The sequence below is a fragment of the Gekko japonicus genome, unplaced genomic scaffold (genome assembly GCF_001447785.1).
Source record: "Gekko japonicus isolate JY-2015 unplaced genomic scaffold, Gekko_japonicus_V1.1 scaffold97, whole genome shotgun sequence".
NCBI classification, from domain to species: Eukaryota; Metazoa; Chordata; class Lepidosauria; order Squamata; family Gekkonidae; genus Gekko; species Gekko japonicus.
In genome coordinates, this window is record NW_015170278.1 from 273292 (window position 1) to 293884 (window position 20593).

The 20593-nt window shown below is 43.0% G+C and overlaps 1 protein-coding gene across 1 annotated transcript in view; it reads left to right on the forward strand.

The window, feature by feature from the left end:
* INPP4B (inositol polyphosphate-4-phosphatase type II B) overlaps positions 1-20593 on the forward strand; it is a 373171-nt gene that overhangs the window by 188813 nt on the left and 163765 nt on the right. The gene's annotated exons all lie outside the window — the stretch shown is intronic.

Below are 20593 nucleotides of genomic sequence, written 5' to 3' on the forward strand. Positions count from 1 at the left end.
CCCATGATTTTTGAGCTTACTTAGGAGCCTTTGATGAGGAACTTTATCAAAAGCTTTCTGGAAGTCAAGGTAAACAATATCTATTGGATCCCCCTTGTCCACATGTTTGTTCATCCCCTCAAAGAACATTAACAGGTTAGTGAGACAAGATCTTCCCTTACAGAACCCATGTTGAGTCTGCCTCAATAGGTTTTGTTCATCTATGTGCCTACTAATTCTTTCCTTAATAATGGTTTCCACCAATTTACCCGGTATCGACGTCAGACTGACTGGCCTGTAATTTCCCGGATCTCCTCTGGAACCCTTTTTAAAGATGGGAGTGACATTAGCTACCTTCCAGTCCTCAGGAATGGAGGCTGATTTTAAGGAGAGATTACATATTTACATATTCCCTTCCCCTCCCCACAACAGACACCTTGTGAGGTGGGTGGGGCTGAGAGAACTCTGACACAAACTGCTCTTTCAAGAACAGCTGTGACAGAGCTTGTGACTGACCCAAGGTCACATCAGCAGGTGCAAGTGGAGGAGTGGGGAATCAAACCCGGTTCTCCCAGATTATAGTCCGCACACTTAACCACTACATCAAACTGACTATGCTACAGCATTTGATTGTGTGGATCACAACAAACTATGGCAAGTCCTTAAAGAGATGGGAGTACCAGACCACCTCACATGTCTCTTGAGAAACCTGTATAAGGGTCAAGAAGCGACAGTTAGAACCGGATATGGAACAACTGATTGGTTTAGCATAGGCAAAGTAGTACGACAAGGATGTATATTGTCCCCTTGCTTATTTAATTTATATGCAGAGTACATCATGTGAAATGCCAGCCTGGATGAGTCAGAAGCCGGAATTAAGATTGCTGGGAAAAACATCAACAACCTCAGATATGCAGACGATACCACTCTAATGGCAGAAAGTGAAGAGGACCTAAAGAGCCTCTTGCTAATGGTGAAAGAGGAGAGTGCAAAGGTTGGCTTGAAACTCAACATCAAAAAAATGAAGGTCATGGTATCCAGACCCATCACTCCTTGGCAAATAGAAGGCGAAGTAATGAAAGCAGTGACAGACTTCATGTTCCTGGGATCCAAGATCATTGCAGACGGTGACTGCAGCCATGCAATTAAAAAATGCCTGCTCCTGGGGAGGAAAGTGATGGGAAACCTAGACAGCATATTAAAAAATAGAGACATCACCCTGCCAACAAAAGTCCATATGGTCAAAACAATGGTATTCCCAGTAGTCATGTATGGCTGTGAGAGTTGGACTATAAGGAAGGCCAAGCGCTGAAGAATAGATTATTTTGAATTATGATGCTGGGGAAGACTCTTGAGAGTCCCCTGGATTGCAAGGAGATCAAATCAGTCAATCCTAAAAGAAATCAACCCTGACTGTTCCCTGGAAGGCCAGATACTGAAGCTGAAGCTCAAATACTTTGGCCACCAAATGAGAAGGGAGCAGTCACTGGAGAAGACCCTGATGCTGGGAAAGATTGAAGGTCAAAGAAGAAGGGGATGGCAAAGGATGAGATGGTTAGACAGTGTTGTCGAGGCAACGAACATGAAATTAAGCAACTTCCGGAGTATGACGGAAGACAGGAGGGCCTGGCGTGATGTGGTCCATGGGGTCGCGAAGAGTCGGTCTTGACTGTGCGGCTGAACAACAAAGCCAGCCAAAGTCCCTTCTTGTAATTTTGTTATTGTTTATTATTGTAATTGTGCACTGAATATCCGTTAAAAAGAGCAATGGCTTTGGTAAAGTATTAAGTGAAAAACAAATAATGAAGTTCCTCTTCCACATGCCCAGGGAGCAATAGTTGATAATGTTCAATTGATGAATGGGTGCTGAGGAACAGGTGGCCTGTGGGAAAATAGGAAATAATTAATTATGCTGGAAAGATTAAAAATGTAAAAGGATATTAGCCCTGGGAAGCCTCAATAGTGCTTTGACTGTCTGTGCAGCACAGCCTGGTACAGTCATATTTAAGGTTTTTAAAATTAGTTTTATTACATTTAAACATAATGGAACAAATCCAGTCAACCATCAAGATTCAACAATACACATGTGGAACAAGGGAAAAAAATATTTAGGTACATACAAGTGGGAGATGTATGAGGACTTGCAGGGTCATCTCATTTCCCTGCCCGCATTGTCTCCTCTGTCCTTTCCCTGGCTTCCTTCTCTTTCCTGTGCTTCCTTCTCTTCTTCCCACCCACCAGCCAACCTAACAATCTGCGCCCCCCCCCCCATTTCAGCTTTCCCTCATATCCTCCCCCCTGGCAGCCACTCCCTTGGAAAAGTTTGGCTGTATTGTGTTGTGCCAGATGGGCTGTGCTGGGCCAAGTTACACAGCAGGAAGCAGGGAAGAGTTTGAAAGAAGCACTTTATTTTTTCCTATATTCCTCTTCCCACACTGCTTTCTCCTCCTAGCAGTTCCCATATAATCAGCTTCTCTCCTTCTCACCCACCCACTCCACCTTTTATCTGCCCTTCATCTTCAGCTATATTTATTGTTTATTATTTACTTAATTTATGTCCCGCCTTTCTCCCCAATGTTAACCCAAAGCAATTTACATCAATCTTCTCTCCTTTTTACCCTCACAACAACCCTATTAAGTAGGTTAGGGTGAGAATGTGTGAGTGACCCAAAGTCACCCAGTGAAGATCCGCAGCAGAGTGGGGATTCAAACCTGTGTCTCCTGGATCCAAATCTGAAACTCTAACCACAGCACCACACTGGCTTTTGTGGGGTGACTGCTATTGAACAGCAGCAAGCAGCAGCAAGAAGCTGGACTTGATTAAGTCATGCACTTGGTAGCACGTCATTCATGAAGGCTACTGGCCCTGGCCATAATGAGTCCTCCCTCAAAGGCTAAAATAGCCCTGGAAAGCTCCTGCCCCCCATCATTGCTGACAGAAACCAATGCTGGCAATACCTTTGTGGGTGCCTAGCAATTACCCCACTGTTTTTTAAGACACCAGGTTTTTCTGCAAACTTGGCGGTTTTCTCATGTTTGTAGAAAGATCTGTGCTCTCTGTTCATGGCTCCAGTCTCTAGATTTAAATATCTACCTATGGGACCTTTAAAATTAGTGATATTGATATGTAACATAGAAGGGGGGGGACTATATACTAAGTTCTACTCTTAGGCTCACAAAACCCTATATAACTATATATTTTCACATACACAAAAATTACACAACTATTAAATTCTACATTTAACTGCAAATCTTGAGTTCAAAAGTCAAGAAAGTTTCCATCCTCAAGTAAAATTGGGTTTTGATAATCTCCCATCCTTTAATCACATTAATCCTGTTCATATAGTACATTGAACAACTTTTACATTTAAATGTTTTGAGCTGTGTGCATCTTAGGTCTTAGCTTTGTGCATCTTAGCAACTGCCATGAAGTATCTAAAGCCATTGCTCTGTACTTTGAAGAAATGGGGTCAGATAGAAGATCAAGTAGTACTGCTTCTAGGTATTATGGAATACTCAGTCATATGGAATATGTTTCTTAATTTTTTTTTGCCAGAAACCATTTACATAAGGACATGCCACCACCAGTGTTCCCTCTAAGCCGAGTTAATGTGAGCTAGCACACCATTTTTTTAGCCTCCAGCTCACACATTTTTGTCTTAGCTCAGGAAGGGATGGCTCCAGAGCAAACTAATTTATGCAGTAGCCACATCGCTCACTCACAACTTTAATGCCAGTAGCTCACAAAGTAGAATTTTTTGCTCACAAGACTCCACACCTTAGAGGGAACACTGGCCACCACATGTCCAACATATATTTTTGTGTCTTTTTAATCTTATTCATTTTATGTGGAGTCATACACCATAACTATAGCACCCTATACATCTTTTCTTTCATGCTTACATATGGTGGAAGCTGCCAGTGACAGGAAAACATCATGCCATTTGTCAATAGAAATGGTATTCTTACATATTCTCTCCCAATTTGTTTTTTTTTTTAAGAAACCCTGGGTCATCTGCAGGAATTAATTATAAAAGACACAGATGTTACACCTTAAAGTTCTTTCTCATAGAAAATTAAGTTTTTGAAGTTTGTTAATTCTGTCTGAATATGTGACACTGATTATCTGGAGTTTATAAAATACCAAAGCTAAAAATATTGAAACCAATAAACTCTAATATTCTTCTGTATCTAAAAATTGCCAAAGATCAAGCCTGAAAAAATGTGAGATAGCAACACAGATCACTGAACTGGAATGGGTTGCCAACATCTCAATTCCATTAAAAATTAATAAAATAAACTAAGAAGGCATTATTATAATTATGACAGTGCGGTGATAAAAGTCATACTCAGCACATGGGACCAAATAAAGAGTAAGCTACACATGAAACCCTGCCTTTAGCGCTGCAGTTACAGACATTATATTTTAACATGGTTTAGCTTTTTCCCACTTAAGGAAGTTGGAATCGACTGCAACTAACACATACAGAGATTTAATAATAAATAATAAAATAATATTATGTAATGATGTTAAAGGTCATACTAACTGGGATATTTTGGTTTTTTTACTATCAGCAAGTCAAAGATTATCTATGTGATGTGTTATGGGAGGTTTTTTTGTTCGTATTCTGTCAAAAATTGAGAAAACCTTTTTTTCAAATCCATATACGATTTTATTGAATGTATTAATTAAACCTGAAAATTGTTTTCTTATAAGAAGGCAAAAAGATACTGGTAGCGATTTGGATGAGGAAAGTGGAGATATATATTTACATATGGAACCACCTTTATTATTTGCCTCTTTTATAGAGAAAGTCTGAAGAAAATGATCCATCAATGGCACTTTCGGGATAGCAAAGAACTATGGAACTGGGAGTAGTAAGTGATGGTTTTGTGAGGTAGAAAAGACAATTTTTTTCCATATGTGGTGGACACGTAAAGGGTCAATAGATTAGTGGAAACAAGTGACAGAAATTATATCAATCAGATTGGAGAAACAGATTCTTTATTAAGCTGAGATCTTATTGGTAAGTTGTGCAGTTGACACTCCTGAAAATCATAAGCAGTGGCTTTACAGTATGATAACTCCAGCCAGATAGTTCTTTGGTAGGAACTGGAAGAAAAAATAGGCCTGTGGCTGGCTGATTAAAATAAAAGAGACCTCCACATTGGTGAAACTAACTAACAAAACAGAAATACTTACAGATTAGACTCAGTATGGTCAAGGGTTGTGCAAAGAATGGAACTTGCAACAAAATGTATGAAAGAGAGTTCTTAATTTCATAGGGTTTTAGTGGTTTGGTTAGACACACTTGCCTTGTATCTTTTTAGGAAGCATATCTTTTTATTGTATTGAATAAGTTTTTAAAAACTGAGTGACTAAATAATGGCAATTCAAGACCATCACTAGTCTGAAGACCATTGTTCATACTTTTTGTGACCTCAGCATTTTGTTGTAATGAGCTGTACATGCAAATGCAACTGATAGTTGATGCAGATTTCATTGGCTCAGCACCCTTTTGATTGGGAAGGTATGGCAATTGCTGTAAGTATGTTTTTCCACATACATATTTGTAATATTAGTTAAAATAGTGTGATGCAGCTTGAAATATAATCAATTTTAGATCTGATTGACCCATTTAGATCATGGATTATTATTTGTAATGCTTTTCTTTATGTAATGAAGGATTTATACAACATTAGATTATAAAAATGGCTTATAAAACCTTAGGAATGATTTAAAAGTATTGTTGCATATTAAGTAGTAATTTAGGCTTTATAGGTGCTGAGTTTTATTAGCAATAAAATTTACCTGAAATCCTAATGAGATAATAATCTGTTTTACTATAGTAATATTCCTTTAGCACTAACCACAAGCTGAATGCTATGAATGCCATGGTTGATGCCCTGTGAATTTAACAGGCTATAGTAAAAACCAGACAAATGTGTTGGGAGTAGCTAGGTTAGAAAATACAATGGGAAAATAATAGTAGTAGAAGAGTTTTCGTGGCATCTTTTTCCAAATGAAGGCCAACAAACAGAACATAGAGACCAAGGCCTTACATTCATGTTGGCTCCTACCACTGTTCTTCAGAGATTTACTGAATGGGATGTAGATGAAAAGAACATTAGAAACAGTAAAGGAGTCTGTTTCAGGCAATGGGAGTAGTGAAGGAGCAGGGACAGCAGTTGCTTGAAAATTTCAGTTCGTGGAATTTTTTGCACTCTGTAATTTGTCCCTTTCTCTGTTTTTCACTGAAATGTTTATGTTGCAGATTACAAACTCCATACACAAGGCAGACTTTAAATGTATATTTCATTCTGAGGGGCCTAAGAAACTTTCCCTTTATTATCTTTTATCTTAAAGATAAAACACATTTATCAGGCGACATGAAATGTCATGCTGTTGCCGGTCCAAGATCTGAAGTGGGAAGGATGAGAGAACACAGAACCTGGAAGTTGTCCTGTGTGTGTAAAGTGCCATCAAGTTGCAGCTGACTTATGGCGACCTTAACAAGGGGCTTGCAAGACAAGTGAGAAGCAGAGGCAGTTTGACATAGCCTTCCTCTACAGAGTCTTCCTTGGTGATATCTCTTCCAAGTATTGACCCTGCTTTGCATCCAAGATCTGACGAGATCAAGCTATACCATGCCAACTTCCCTAGTAGTTGTCCTAGACCAGACACTATTTTGTATGCACCATATTTGTTATGCTTAATCACTCAAAGTAACATTTTAACAGCAAGGAGTGAAATTGGGCCAACCAACTCTCATAAATTTCACTATCCTAGCCCTGACCTGGATAGCCAAGGGTAGCTCAATCTCATCAGATCTCAGAAGCTAAGCAGGGTTGGCCCTAGTTAATCTTTGGATAGGAGACCACCAAGGAATACCAGGATCACAACACAGAGGCAGGCAACAGCAAACCAACTCTGAATGTCTCTTACCTTGAAAACCCTACGGGGTCACCATAAGTTGGCTGTGACTTGACAGCAAAAAAAGGTTGTTTCTTTATTTCTGCAAAACATAATTTCAGACATGTTAGAAGAAATAGCACTGTGCCTCTTTAATTGCCACACAAAAAGTAAATTGAAATTAGGTTTCTATCTCAAGGACTACAAAATAATATTTACCTATTAATGCCATCCTAAATAGTTCCCTCTTTCTAAGCCCATTGACATAAATGGATAAAGAAGGGTATAATTCTTCTTAGGATTGCAGTGTAAGCAATCATCTATAGAGAAAAAGGAAGCTTGTCTACCAGTCTTGCAGAGGTGCTTATAATCAAAGAATACCCTGAGTCTTGCTTTGAAAGAAAAGCATATTGGAAATATTTAAGTAAATTATAGCTATTGTTTACAGAAGAAATCTGAAAACCTAGAACATAGATGGAAGTTACTGTACTGGGACCAAACTGAGGCTGTATGTGGATTATATGTGCTCCATTCCAGGTTCCCTCTTGTCAGTTGTTAATGCAAATTCTGAAGTTCCACAGGCATTCTTGTGAGACTCTACAGTAACTCTCAGATGCAATAAGTCCATTTATGGATTTTATTATAGAAATCAGAAGAGCTGCAGGTGAATCAAACTCTTTGACAGTAATGGCAAATAATACAAAATTATGATCTATGAGAATTCTGGTTCAGCCCACATTCATACGTCATGGTTACATGTGACAGAGACAGGTTAACAAAGTGCCAACTATAATGGTGTGAACATTTATCTGAAATACTTCCTACAAGGCCATGAGAACTTAGAAACGCAAATAATCTCCTGGCCTCCATGTGGGAGGACACTTATACAGAGGTACAAAGCACTCTATCTACAATACACATTCAAGCATGTCTCAACCACCCCCCACATCCTGAGAATGTCAGAGGAGGAACTGTGTAAACCAGTTGATACATTGCTAGCAGGTGTTACATGAAGGATGGGAACTACAAGCAGGGATGAGAACGCAGAGATAAGCATGCAGAGACAGTTAAGAAGCAAGCAAGCTATGTACATCAGAACACCAGTGTGCATGTAGTCTGACCTGACACTCCAACCGAGGGCATGACGCTCAGAGATCTGATTCTGACAATTATTGAGGAAACAAAAGGCACAGGCAGTATTTATACTGGCTCTTAATGGTTCAGAGGATTCATACTGCACGTGTAGTTCTGGTACTATGGCGACCTTAGAGCTGGTGCCAGGCTTGTAGCCACAGTGATGCACAAAGGGGCGTGGCCACATCAATAATTTTTCATGCCTCTCCAATCAGCACCAATCAGACTGTCACAAGTCTTCTGCCAAAGAGAGAGGGTGTTTCCTTCCCTCCTCCTACCTCTCTCCCTGGCTTTGCCAATGAGGGAGAGATTCTCCTTCCCTCCCCCGCCTCCTTCTCAGGCTTTCCCTTTGCACTTTTCTTCCTGCACAAAGTATTTGATTTGGCTGTGCTCTGAAGCATGTGACAAAGTCATTTTCCCGCCTTAGCTTGCTAGCTCGTGCCAGTCATGGATTCCTCTGATCAGCAGCACAATAACACATTAAGGTAGAAACTTTTTTTTGCTCTATTTTAGCCCAGGTAGGGAGTGTTCATAGGTGGCTGGAATTGGGGTGGTGGCAGCAGAAGCAGCCTCTGTATTCTGCCTTTCACAAGTGGACTCATGGACATTTTACAGTGTGTGCTGGTAACCATGCAGCTGTTTTGGCCCTCTAAAACACTTGGGGTGGAGGGAAAGCGTTCTGCACCATAAGCCCACAGTGGAGCTCAGCAGTTTAAAGTCACTGTAAAATGACTGGTAATGAATTGGTGCTGGCAACAATTTTGCCTTCTCTTTTAACTGGGCTCAGCAAGGGGTAGGTTTCAATCTCTGTATCTGTAACAGGGAGCCTCCTCAGCTTCTCTTCCCGTCTGTGTGAAGCAAAAAAGCCACCCTTCCTCTGCATGCCAGGCAGGCTATAGATGCAAAGGAAAAGTGTGTGCGCGCGCACATACTTGCTAGGGTTGCCAACTCCATGCTCGAAAATTCCTAGAGATTTGGGGGTTGGAGCCTGGGGAAAGTTGGGGAGGGACATTAATCAGGTATAATACCTTAGAGTCTGTCCTCTAAAGTAGCCATTTTCTCCAGGGGAAGTGATTTCTCAGGTATGGTGATCACTTGTAATTCTGGGAGATCTCCAGGCTCCATCTGTAGGTTGTCATGGGCCAGTTTGATGTGCCTGAGTCCAGTGTGGCTGAAGACTCCCCAGGAGTTGAGGAGCCACATGCAGCCAGCTCTGAACCAGCTAAAGTTAGTGAATTAGAGATACAGGAGCCTCAAGATTCATTGCTGGCAGCTGACTTTGACTGCATAGCTCTGAAGTAGCCGAGGAGGCTGCAGGAGAGTAGCCCACCAGGCTCCTCTTCATCAATTGAGCAGTGAAGAGAAAGGCTCGGACAAGACTTAAGAACATGCAGACGGTGTGCTCACCTCTTGGGTCCGTGCCAGCTGTTTAATGATAGCAGTTTTGAGTAAGTGCAGGAGCACCTCCAAGCAGATGGCTGTAAATCAGGCTTCTTAAGGAATGCCTATATAAATCAGACCTGGAGAACTGCAGATTGTGGAAGCAACTTGTCACAAACCTTTAAGCTTTGCGACCACAATGCTGGACTCTGCCTGCAACCTTTGCTTTTCGGAGCTGCCTGAACCTTGCTGATTTATTTATTTATTAATTTATTATTTACATTTGTATCCCGCCCTCCCCGGAGGCTCAGGGCGGCTTGGACTGCCTTGACTCTGCTTTGCTGAACAACCCATGAACTCTGGCTGCTGCTAAACTGGTATTTGACCTCTGGACTTGATTGTGATCTTGCTCTGTGGCCTAGCTCTGTTGCCTTACTCTGTTGGTATTCCAGGACACCTATTGTATTCCATCCTGAGTGCCTATAGATATCCTTAAGTCTTCCTATGGCAAGTTATGTGGAGCCAAATCAGAGCAGGGTTTGGGGCTTTTTTTTGGGGGGGGGGTGAGTTCAACAGAAAATGGTGTCAATCAAAGGGGCAATTTGTCCAAGACAATGGTGGAATAATCTCCCATATGAGATTTTTTAAATCTTTTACAGTTCTGCAGGACCTACAAGAGGGCACTCTTTCGCCAGGCCTTTAGTTGAGGTAGCGGGCGTCCTGTCCCTCTATCAGGCCTCCCCTTCAGCGGGTCAGATCTGTATTACCATCTGGGAACACCAAACTGAAATAGACCTCATCTGTTGAGGCGTTGACTAGAAACATAGGAATTTTGTATTTTATCTGATGTATTTTAATTGGTGGAACCTGCCCTGAGCCTGCTATGTGGGAAGTGTGTGTTACAAATCCAGTAAATAAATAAATAAATAAATGCACCTTCCTCTGTGATCTGTTAGCAAAGCCTTATTTTATGCTCAGAGGAAGAACCACTCTTTTATGGTGATACCTTGGTGGGGGGGATTCCCATTCGGCACACTGCAACCCAGGAACGTGGAAATGGGACAATATGGGGGTGGGAATCTTCATGCGTTTACAAGTCTCCATTCATCATGTGTAAATAAAGGAAGGGGATATTTGGTTTTAAACAAAATGGATTATCATTTAAACTTCTTTGTAGAATGATCCCTTGTAGAGACTTCGCAGTACATCATAGCTCATTAATAATAAAGTAAATAAATAATGATGTGCTCACCACCACTGTACTCATTTGCCCTCCCCCAATAAAAAATTCTGGCTACAGGCCTGGCTGGTGCTCTTATCAGAGTGCTGGAGAATATTTCTGGTGAGCTGTAAAAGCAGAGGGGGAAGAGAGACTTCAGCTACCACCATCAGCTTTAGGATGGGTGCAGCTGTTCACTTAATCACAGAGACTCTCAAGATCTGAGTGGTTGCAGGAAAAAAAACTCTGGAGGAAAGTTAAACCTCTCCTTCCTTCCCTGAGGTAGTGGGACTCTGGAGGTTGAAGGGTATGACTGGATGGTCAAAGATCTGAAGCAGTAACTTATGGAAGACAGAAGAAAATGCAGTTTATTTAGAGACAAAAGTTTAAGGCATAAAGGAGAAAACACGGTGGTATTTCGAATAAATTCAGTCATAACTGGAGAGTCAGTTGTCTCAGGCAAAACACAAAGGCAAAGCAAAATGAAAGCAAAAGCACATTGGACTACCAAAACACATTTTCTAGCATAATCTAAAATACTTTAATTGGAGTCCAACCTTCCTCCTTGAGCTGCCAGCGTAAGGACGGGGACAGATCAAAGAGCCAATGGTTGCATGGCCCTTTTTGTGGATTATTTGAATTCTAGAACCCATATATCCCATAGACTTGTTTGCAGTGGGAAACAGATTAGATGTATGTCATTCTGGGGCATATCTGGTATCATGTCACCTTGGAAATCTACTGCCACTAGGAGAAGGTACTTTCAGAGGGTGGAGAAGGTAGTTGCTCTCTTTAGATCTCAGAGAATATTCTCTTGACAAATGCTGTCCATATTGCAGATGTGAAGCTCCTGATCGCAGATATTTTAAATGAAGGGGTTCGTATAAGCTTCTCATTGTTTCTTTACGTTTTAGGATGATGGCGTATCTCTCTTCAAAAGCAATGCTTATGGGTTAGTATTCAGGCTTATTTCTTCAGTATTTTTCAAGGGAAGTGCCTGATGATGATGGCTCTTTGTAGATTGTTTCCTAAAATTTCATACTGCAAATCCTAAATAGTATTTTTCCTGAGCCAAGAAAAGAATTATTGACAGTGTAAAATTATGCCCTAAATGAGACTTATTTTAAAGGAAGTATAGAATGACTTTGCTTTTCATACTGAGAGTTGGTGACAGCTCTCTTTTCTCTGTTATCTTCCTCCAGGGATAAAAATTGGCTAGCTCTTTCTCTTTTTGCATTAAAATAGCTGTGCAGACTCAAGAGTCAAGAGTATGAAATTTAATGGATGTAGAGCATGTCTGTTGGTCTCTGAATTGTTCCAAGTGCAAAAAATTTAACATCTAAAGCTTTTCCTCCCATGTATTCCTGCAGCAGGCTTTAGAACAGAACAGCCCCATTGGATTCCACTAGGGATCCATTCAGTCCAACATTCTGTTTCTAACTGTGGCCAGCCAACATGTATTTGAAGCCCACAAGCAGAGCATGAAGGCATAGTTTACCTAAAAAGCTATTGGAAGTCATATGGCCTCAGCTTCTGGAAAATCCAGTAATCTATCATAGCTAGCATCCATAACAGACTCTTTGATTAATCCATGGAGCAAATCAGAAATAGGTCTTAGATTGGTAGCAATGCTCCCTCTAACCTATGGAGTCCTGTGAGCAAAAATCCTACTTTGTGAGCTACTGGCATTAAATTTGTGAGCAGGTGATTTGGCCACTGTATAAATTAGTTTGCTCTGGAGCCATCCTTCCTGAGCTAAGACAAAAATGTGTGAGCCAGAGGCTAAAAAACTGTGAGCTAGCTCACACTAACTCAGAGGGAACACTGATTGGTAGATGAGGAAGTTAGGAACAAATGGGTAGAGAAAGGAAACAAGTTCTTTTTGAGGAAAAGGAGAAAGAAGAAAGGAATACTCAGGGTCACTGCTTTCCAAAGTGTGTAATACTGCCCCCTTGGGGGCGCTGGAACAATCCAGGTGCAGATCCACAAATTGCATCTTTTTGTCCACTTCTTGAAGGTAGATGTCGGGGGGGGGGCTGAGTAATTTCCCCCCCGAAAAGGGGTGGTAGGCGAAATAAGTTTGGGAACCTCTGCTCATGGTGGTAATGACATTTATGCTAAGTATGCTGTTCCTTGGGTGTACATATTGCATCACACCATTCTGACCCTTGAAATCTTTTTTCAAGAGCTCCTTTTTCACCTCTGTGAAACAAGCCAATACAACCTGTGTCCTGAAAAATTCCTATCTTACTACATCAAATCCTACATATTTGGCTACATACTTCTTGCACAGTGATGACACATAACTTTCCCATAAATCTGGCACATTAGTATTATATTTTGACAGTATCAGTAGTACATGTATTGGAATCTTATTTGATTTGTATGGTGTTGTAGGGCTGTAGTTAGTTTGTGACTAGGGCATGACTGAAGAAGATGCTGAAGATCTGCAAATGGAAGTCATTGTCAGGGTGACTGAGGGGTGTGTTGGATCAGGCCTGCGGTGTTGAAACTCCTTCCATTTCCTTTTCCAGATACAAATGCATCCTCTAAACCAGGGGTGTCAAACTCATTCGTTATGAGGGCCAGATCTGATATAAATGAGGCCTTGTTGGGCTGGCCCGTGTGTGTCATAAAATGTAATGCCAGGTACCAGAGATATAAACTTTATACAGGACACAAACACAAAAGATTTTTTTTACTTAAAATAAAAACATGCTTAAAACATTAGCATTCTTGCAATATTTTGCTTATTTCACAGTGTCTCATAATTGACACCTCTTGCTCTGAATTAATGTGTAACGAAATAGTAGTTACCTATGTTCGTAAGATGGCTGCCGTGTGTGGTTGGTAGTTTAAAAATGTTCCCTCATAAGGTTTAATTGAGCTATAGTTCGGGGGGGGGGGGTTGCAGGGGTCTCACTCACTGGGTTGAATGGAATTCCTCATCTGCTGGGCTACAGTTCCCAGCTGCCCCAAGGCCAAAAAGTATAGGAAATGAGGGACCATGCCAAGGGGCGGGGCAGCATCAATTTATACTCTGGCCCATCCAGAGAGGAGGCAGTCTTTGTCCCCCCAGGGGTTAGGAAAGGCTCCTGCTTCCTGTGCTGACCAGGGTGTCCAGACCATAAGCAAGAGATGTGGGGAACCTGGAGAGGCAGCAGAAATTCAGCCATTCAACAGACAGCTGGATTGGGGAATGAATGGAGGTTTTCTTGCTCTCTTGGGCAAGAGAGAGAGAGGCTGAAGCAGAACTGGAGAACTGAAGGAGAGATCCTCTCCTGAGCCCACAACCTCCAGAGGTAGAGAGTGTAGAGAGTATTGTGTATAGGGAGAGAGGATTGTGTTTAACCTCTGTTGATTTATGCCCTGTTGGTTCATAGTGTGTGCCTACCCCAACAGTGTGCCTTATTCAATTAGTGTGTGTGTGCTCCATAATTGTGTAAATAGTTAAATAAATCCTTCTGTTTGGGCTAATAATCTTGTGTCGTGCTCTGACCACATAGTCTCCCCCACTCTGCACAACCAAAAGGGGGGTGGGGTGGGGAGCCCAGGGAGCAAGGGAAGGCCAGACCCTTGGGTTGCAAATGTCCAGGGCCCCCCCCCCCCAAAGATTGGGGATTCCATCTTCAAATAGGGAGAATCGGCCAGAGGGGTCTCACTGTCCCTCTAAAAAGGCAGTGACAATTCAGTGAGTGGTGGCAGTGAATTTAAGGATTGATATACGCCCACGAGAAGAGGGTGGGAGGTGAACAGCTGAGTTGTGAATTGCAGTGAACTGCCAAATGCCCGGGGCTGAAAACTGGAGCCCGTTTCACAACATGCTGCATCAAAATTTCTGTGCTGTTGCAATCTTGAGTATGCTGTTCAAGTGTGTATCTGTAAGCTGCAAACCTACTTTTGATTTATTGACATTCACTACAGAAATCTGATGCTCAGAGTTCTGAGCCTAGGACTCAAGGGAAAACATGAAATGGCTGGGCATTGAGAGCTTTTGTGCATAAATTGCTTCGTGTGCTGGTCAAGAACATGAGAAGGCACCATGACACAGACTGAGGGCTATTTATTTATTTTATTTATTTATTAATTTAATTTATATCCTTCTTTCCCCACAAGCGGGCTCAGGGTGGCTTACATATTTGGTCTGTAAATGAGAATTCATTCACATAAAAACAGTTTAAAATTCAATTACAATAAAACAAGAGTCTCATGAAGTCCTAGTGCTGAAACATTCAGTACATAAGATGGCATGCTGAAAATACCATATCAACAGACAGTTTGCCACTCAATGGTATTCCTGAGCGCGGTGGTAGAGTTCAGATGTTGAAACTATGGGCCGGCTCATTGGTAGCTGCAATCGTAGCTGCAAAGTACTCTCTCTTCATGGCTTTGACTGCCATCTCATAGGATCTCATAAACGTCCTATAGGATGCTCTTGTAGCTTCGTCACGAGCGCAGCGCCACCGTCTCTATAGCTGTCTTAGCTCTCACTTCATGAGCCGCAACTCCTGGGTAAACCAGGGAGCAAGCCTAGAGCGAAAGCACAGAGGGCAACGGGGAGCAATCTTGTAAATGGCTGTGGAGAGTCAGTTGTGCCAGTCCTTCACAAGCTCATCCAACAAGCCACCAGGGAGCATTAGATCCTGTAGAGCCATCAGAAGTTGCATTGGGTCCATCTGGCTCCATGGGCGAGCTAAAATATTTGCTTGCTGCCTAAACAGGGTCAGGGCAGCACATTCAGACGGCCCCCGGGACATGGTGGTCTGACCATGGGACTGCCGAAGCAGTGACCCAGTCCACTGTTACCCCTGCCGTGAAGATCAAATCGAGCGTGTGCCCGGCTCAGTGAGTTGGGTTCCTTACATATTGAGAGAGTCCCAGTGCCGCCATGGACGACACCAGGTCTGCTGCCTGAGTGGAGGCTGCGTCATCAGCATGGACATTGAAATCACTCAGGACTATCAATCTAGGGTGTTCCAGTGCCCAGCCTGATACGACCTCCATCAGGGACAGCAGGCTATTGGCCAGAGCATTAGGCGGTCGGTACACCAGCTAAATCACCAAACTCTCCCCGGCCTCCCATGCCAGGCCGGCGCACTCAATGCCGGTGATCTTTGATGGTGGGAGCACCCTGAAGGAGTAAGCCTCCCGAATGAACAGAGCCACTCCTCCCCCCCCGGCCTTTAGTCCATGATTGGTGAAGGACCGAGAACCCAGGAGGAGCCAACTGGGAGAGAGCCACTGTCTCCCCATCTCGCACCCAGGTCTCAGTCATGCACACCAGGTCCATGTCCTGCTCCAGCAGTAAGTCACAAAGGACCATGGTCTTATTATTTATGGACCTGGCATTACACAAAACTAGTGACGGAGAGGTGTTGTTAATCCGAGCCCCACTGCCAACTACCTTTGGGATGGGACATAGGCTGGAAGGGGACCAAGCCTTTCTGTTTCTTAGTCGCTTTCCCTTATATTTATGCCTAGTCCCACCGCTATACTTTCCCCTCCTCAGGAGCACTGGTATCCCTTGGCCAGCCATCACCACTAATAGTCTTTGCTAAGGCACAGACCACTAGTAGCCTGGTAGGTGGGAATGTAGGGGTTCTATAGCAGTTCTCTCTGCTGTAGTAGTTGTCCTAGATAAACTCAAACAAGCCTAATTTATCCTTACATTAATTAATTCTAATAGTCTAACAATTTGGTACAAAAATCACTCTCATGCACTGATCAGTAAAAAAGTAAAGGCCAGTGATGACATCCCAGTTTGCCCTATAGCTCTAACTATAAGTTCAACTTCCCAATTTGTTAGATATCAATTACACACAAAAACAACCCGTAGGATAATTAGTCCCTCGGATTCAGTTGATTAATCCCATACAATTCATTCCTTTGCTTTAATCTGGTAGGATTTTAAATCTCTATCATCCCTTCAATTAATTTCTCCCACATTTAGCCCTTAATCAATTGCAATAATTACCCTAATATAGTTGCCTCCAACTAACATCAACGTCAAATTAATTTTGGTCTAACTTTCTAGGCATCCTAACTCCAATATCTTGGTAGCCGCTTGTCACCTTCTCTACTCTACATGTGCACTCCAGTGCAGAGTCTCTGGTTGCTTTCCTGCGCTGTGGTGAGAGAGTTCCTGAAGTCCTGAAAGTCTTCCTCGGTTGTGGTCTCCCCTGTCGCTTCTCCAAAACGCCCAGTGGCCCCTGGTCCTGGTTCCTGCCCGCCAAGGCCCTGGTAGATCTTGCTGCCAGCTGGTTGGTAACCTTTGCATCCAACTAAGTTGTGTGTGGCTGGGCTAATCCCCAGGAAGAGGGGGAACCTCTCATGAGCCCCCCAGCCTACCATCCTGCTCCGCCAGCCGGGAAGCATGCACCACCACGCCCGCGACAATGACTCACAGTAGGCAGGCAAGCAGCAAGAGTGGTCAAAAATGGAGAACAAGGGCAGGCATGGCTGCATCAGCAAGCGGCCACAGCGTCCCAGGATGGGCACAGCATGGCGGCTGTGGCTGCTACCGTGGCTAGCGAGTGAACTGAAGAGAAACCAGTGGCTGCCACCCAGCCACCGCTGCCATGCTCACCTAGCAAGTCTGAACAGCCACCCCGCTGGGGCTGGAAGGATGTCACCTCGCTGGGACAGGGAAGGCTGCTGCTGCTGCGAGCAAGCGAGCGAACCGAGGCAAAGCCAGCGGCTGTTGCTCACTCAGCTGCCGCCGGCACGCTCACCTGGCAAGTCTGAGGAGCCGCCCCACAGAGTGCTCAAAGCTGGGCCGGTTCCAGTCGCCACAAGATGCCAGGGGACCCTGCGCTGTGCACCTGCCGGGACAAGGAAGGTGTCAGTCTGTAAGTTTTCAGTCTCTGAGCTCGCTTTCCTGTAGTGCAGGTGGAGGTTAGCAGCTAGCGGCTAGCGAAGAACTGCTCGATTTTGCTGTTTTGGGGCAGAGCCTCTAGCACTAGGCTCCACTATGTGTTTGTCTACAAAAGTATAGTCCTCCTCAGTGGTCAGTATCAGCCTACTATCTGAGAAGTCTAAGTTCAAAATTTCCAAACAAAATGTGCTGGGTGAACTTGGTCTAAACACACACTCTCAGCCTAATACACCTCACTGGCTTGTGGTTATTCCTCATCTAAATAGTTCACATTGCTTTCCTACTGGGGATCATGAGGGTGTGAATACAGTGAAAAGGGGGAGGGAACCCAGTTGCACCCAGGAGAGCTGCAGCATAACAAGCCCAACAAAACACACACAGTGTAGCAAGACACTCAAAATCTCATCCCTTGGATAAAACTTTGTTGATCTTAAAGGTGCTTTGTATTTCTCCTGGGCGATTGAGGCAGCAAATCAGAGCAAGCTCTCCCTCCCTCCTTTCCTTCCTCCCTTTGGGGAGGAACCTCAGCCAGTGGAGGGGAGGAAAAGTGTTCCTTTGTCTCCTGTGCGATTGAGGCAGTCTGGCCAGGAAACAAACTCTGGCTCATTCTCTCTCCCCCTGGGAGGGGAGGGGGGCGTCAGTCCTTGCAGGGAACAGAAGTTTGTATATCTATCTCTCCTGAGCGATTGAGAGAATCTGGCAAAGCAAGCTAGATGCAGAAGCAGCAGAACTGGAAGAAGAAGCAGGAGACAGCCAGTTCTACTGCAGGCCTGGTAGGAGCCCTCCGGGGGCCTGATCTGGCCCGCGGGCCACATGTTTGACACTCCGCTATAAACTCTCATTAGCATGAACAGAAAGAAAAAGACAGGCAATATGCCTTCATATGGTGAAGTTAATCATGTATGACTGCTATTGTGTATGGTCTCTGTATTTTCTTTAATTACTTTTGAATTTGACATAATTTAATCTTGCTCTGTAGTTCTTGCATTGCGTGCTCCTTTAACCCTTCTGTTTATAAAATTTTTCTTCACCACCTCATATATAAATGTTTGCCTTGTGAGAAACACTGCAAGCCTTTGACAAACACTGCATGCTTTTGACAAGTGGGCTCGAGACCACAACGGCGCATGTTAAAATAAAAATGTTTTGTTCTGAAAGCCAGTTTGGTGTAGTGGTTAGGAGCGTGGACTGTAATCTGGGAGAACTGGGTTTGATTCCCCACTCCTCCACATGTGGCTGCTCCTGCTGGTATGACCTTGGGTCAATGACAAGTTCTTTCAGAGCTATTCTCTCACAAGCAGTTCTCGAAAGAGCTCTCTCAGCCCCACCTACCTCACAGGGTGTCTGTTGTGGGGAGGGGAGGGGAAAGGAGATTGTAAGCCACTCTGAGACTCCTTTGGGTAGTGAAGGGCGGGGTATAAATCCAATCTCTTCTTCTTCCTCTTCATTAAGGAGCAACAAGACGTCGGATTATTTTAGTGGCAACACACTAAGATCGCTGCCTCTGTAAAATTATAAGCGTGTATTTGAATTATTGAAAACTTCTGAAAATATGACATTTCATGGTTGTACCTCATTTGTTTATGAGATGGCTATATTATTAATCTTAGATTTATTAGATAAAAAGTGAGCTCCAAAGTACAAAAGCTCATGTTGAAATTAATGTTATTAATTGTTAAGGTGCCACTGGACTGTCATTTTATTTTGCTACAAAAGACTATCATGCCTATCACTTTATAATTATAAAGACCTAAATCTAGGTTTAGGAAGACCTAGATTTTGCCTGAAATAATAACAAAAGTTTTTAGGATGTAGGACCATAGAAAGTAAAACAGGATAACATGTGTAGCTTGGTTACACCAATAGCAATGGTAATTCTTTAATCATTGTTTTTTGGGTATATTTGTGTTTGAGAATTGAAGACAATATTAAGAATCAGTTTTGTGCTGCAGCTGTTTTAAAGAAACTTTACTATATTTCTACATATAGTTATTAAATATTACAAAGCAAGTTACTGCAAGCTAATATGAAATAGTAATTTGCTTCCATTGATTTAAAACCATCTACACTTAATACAACAGCTGTTCTATATTTATTGAGCACCTGTTGCTTTCAGATGTCATAAAACATGGATGTCTGTCCTCTGAAATTGGAATTTGTGGCATGCCTAGATAGTAGCTGGAATACAAGATATGTCATACAACCTGTCCCAGTGATCATCTGTGAATGAGATGAGTTTGCTGGTGTCAACTTCCTTGTTTATGAAAACACTTTTCCCTCAAAGCTTTTCTCTATCTCACTGAAGTGGGAAGTATTTCAGAAGAACCACTGAGGCTTCATTTTGGGGTCTTAATTGCGCACCTATTCAGAAGCTGCTACCCGTATCAGAGGAGGATATTGGAACCTCACAACATTTTGTAATTGCCCTCCCCATGGCAGCTATGTTTGGTAGTACCTGTCAAGATACATCACAGTAGGGAGGGGCTTTAATGTGCATGTGTGCGTCTAGGACAGCACTTCCCTACTTCTTTCTCCTGGCCCAAATCATCTTTGGATTGTCACCACCCAAACTGAGCTTTGACCTGTCTTGTTTACCAGTGGTTTGAGGCACTGGTAAAAGGCTCTCTATGCATGTTTAGAGTACAGAGACCCTCAACTCCCATTTTATGGCCCTTCTCCCTGAGAAAGATCATTATTCCCAGAGCTTTGGAACCCCTGGATGTAAGGATCAAAACATCTTGCATCTCCTGGACATGACTGAGCAGACTAACTTCCTCAAAATTCCTGATGTGCCCTCAGGATCAACTAGGATGAGGACTGCTGATCTACCCTGTGCTCCTGCTTCCCTTTCCTGTGCTGCACTTGTTTGCTTGTTTTGTGCTCAATAGATTAGAGACAAAACATAGGCTTGCCAACCTCATATGGGGCCTGACATTCCATCTGACTTCCACACTACCAAAACCAGTTCCTTTGGCAGAAATGGCTACTTCAAAGGACAGACAACACTGCAGAGCATTCTTCCTTCCCTAAATTCCACCCTTTCCAGGCATTACCTCGCCACACAATCTCCAGGAAATTGCCTAAACCAGAACTG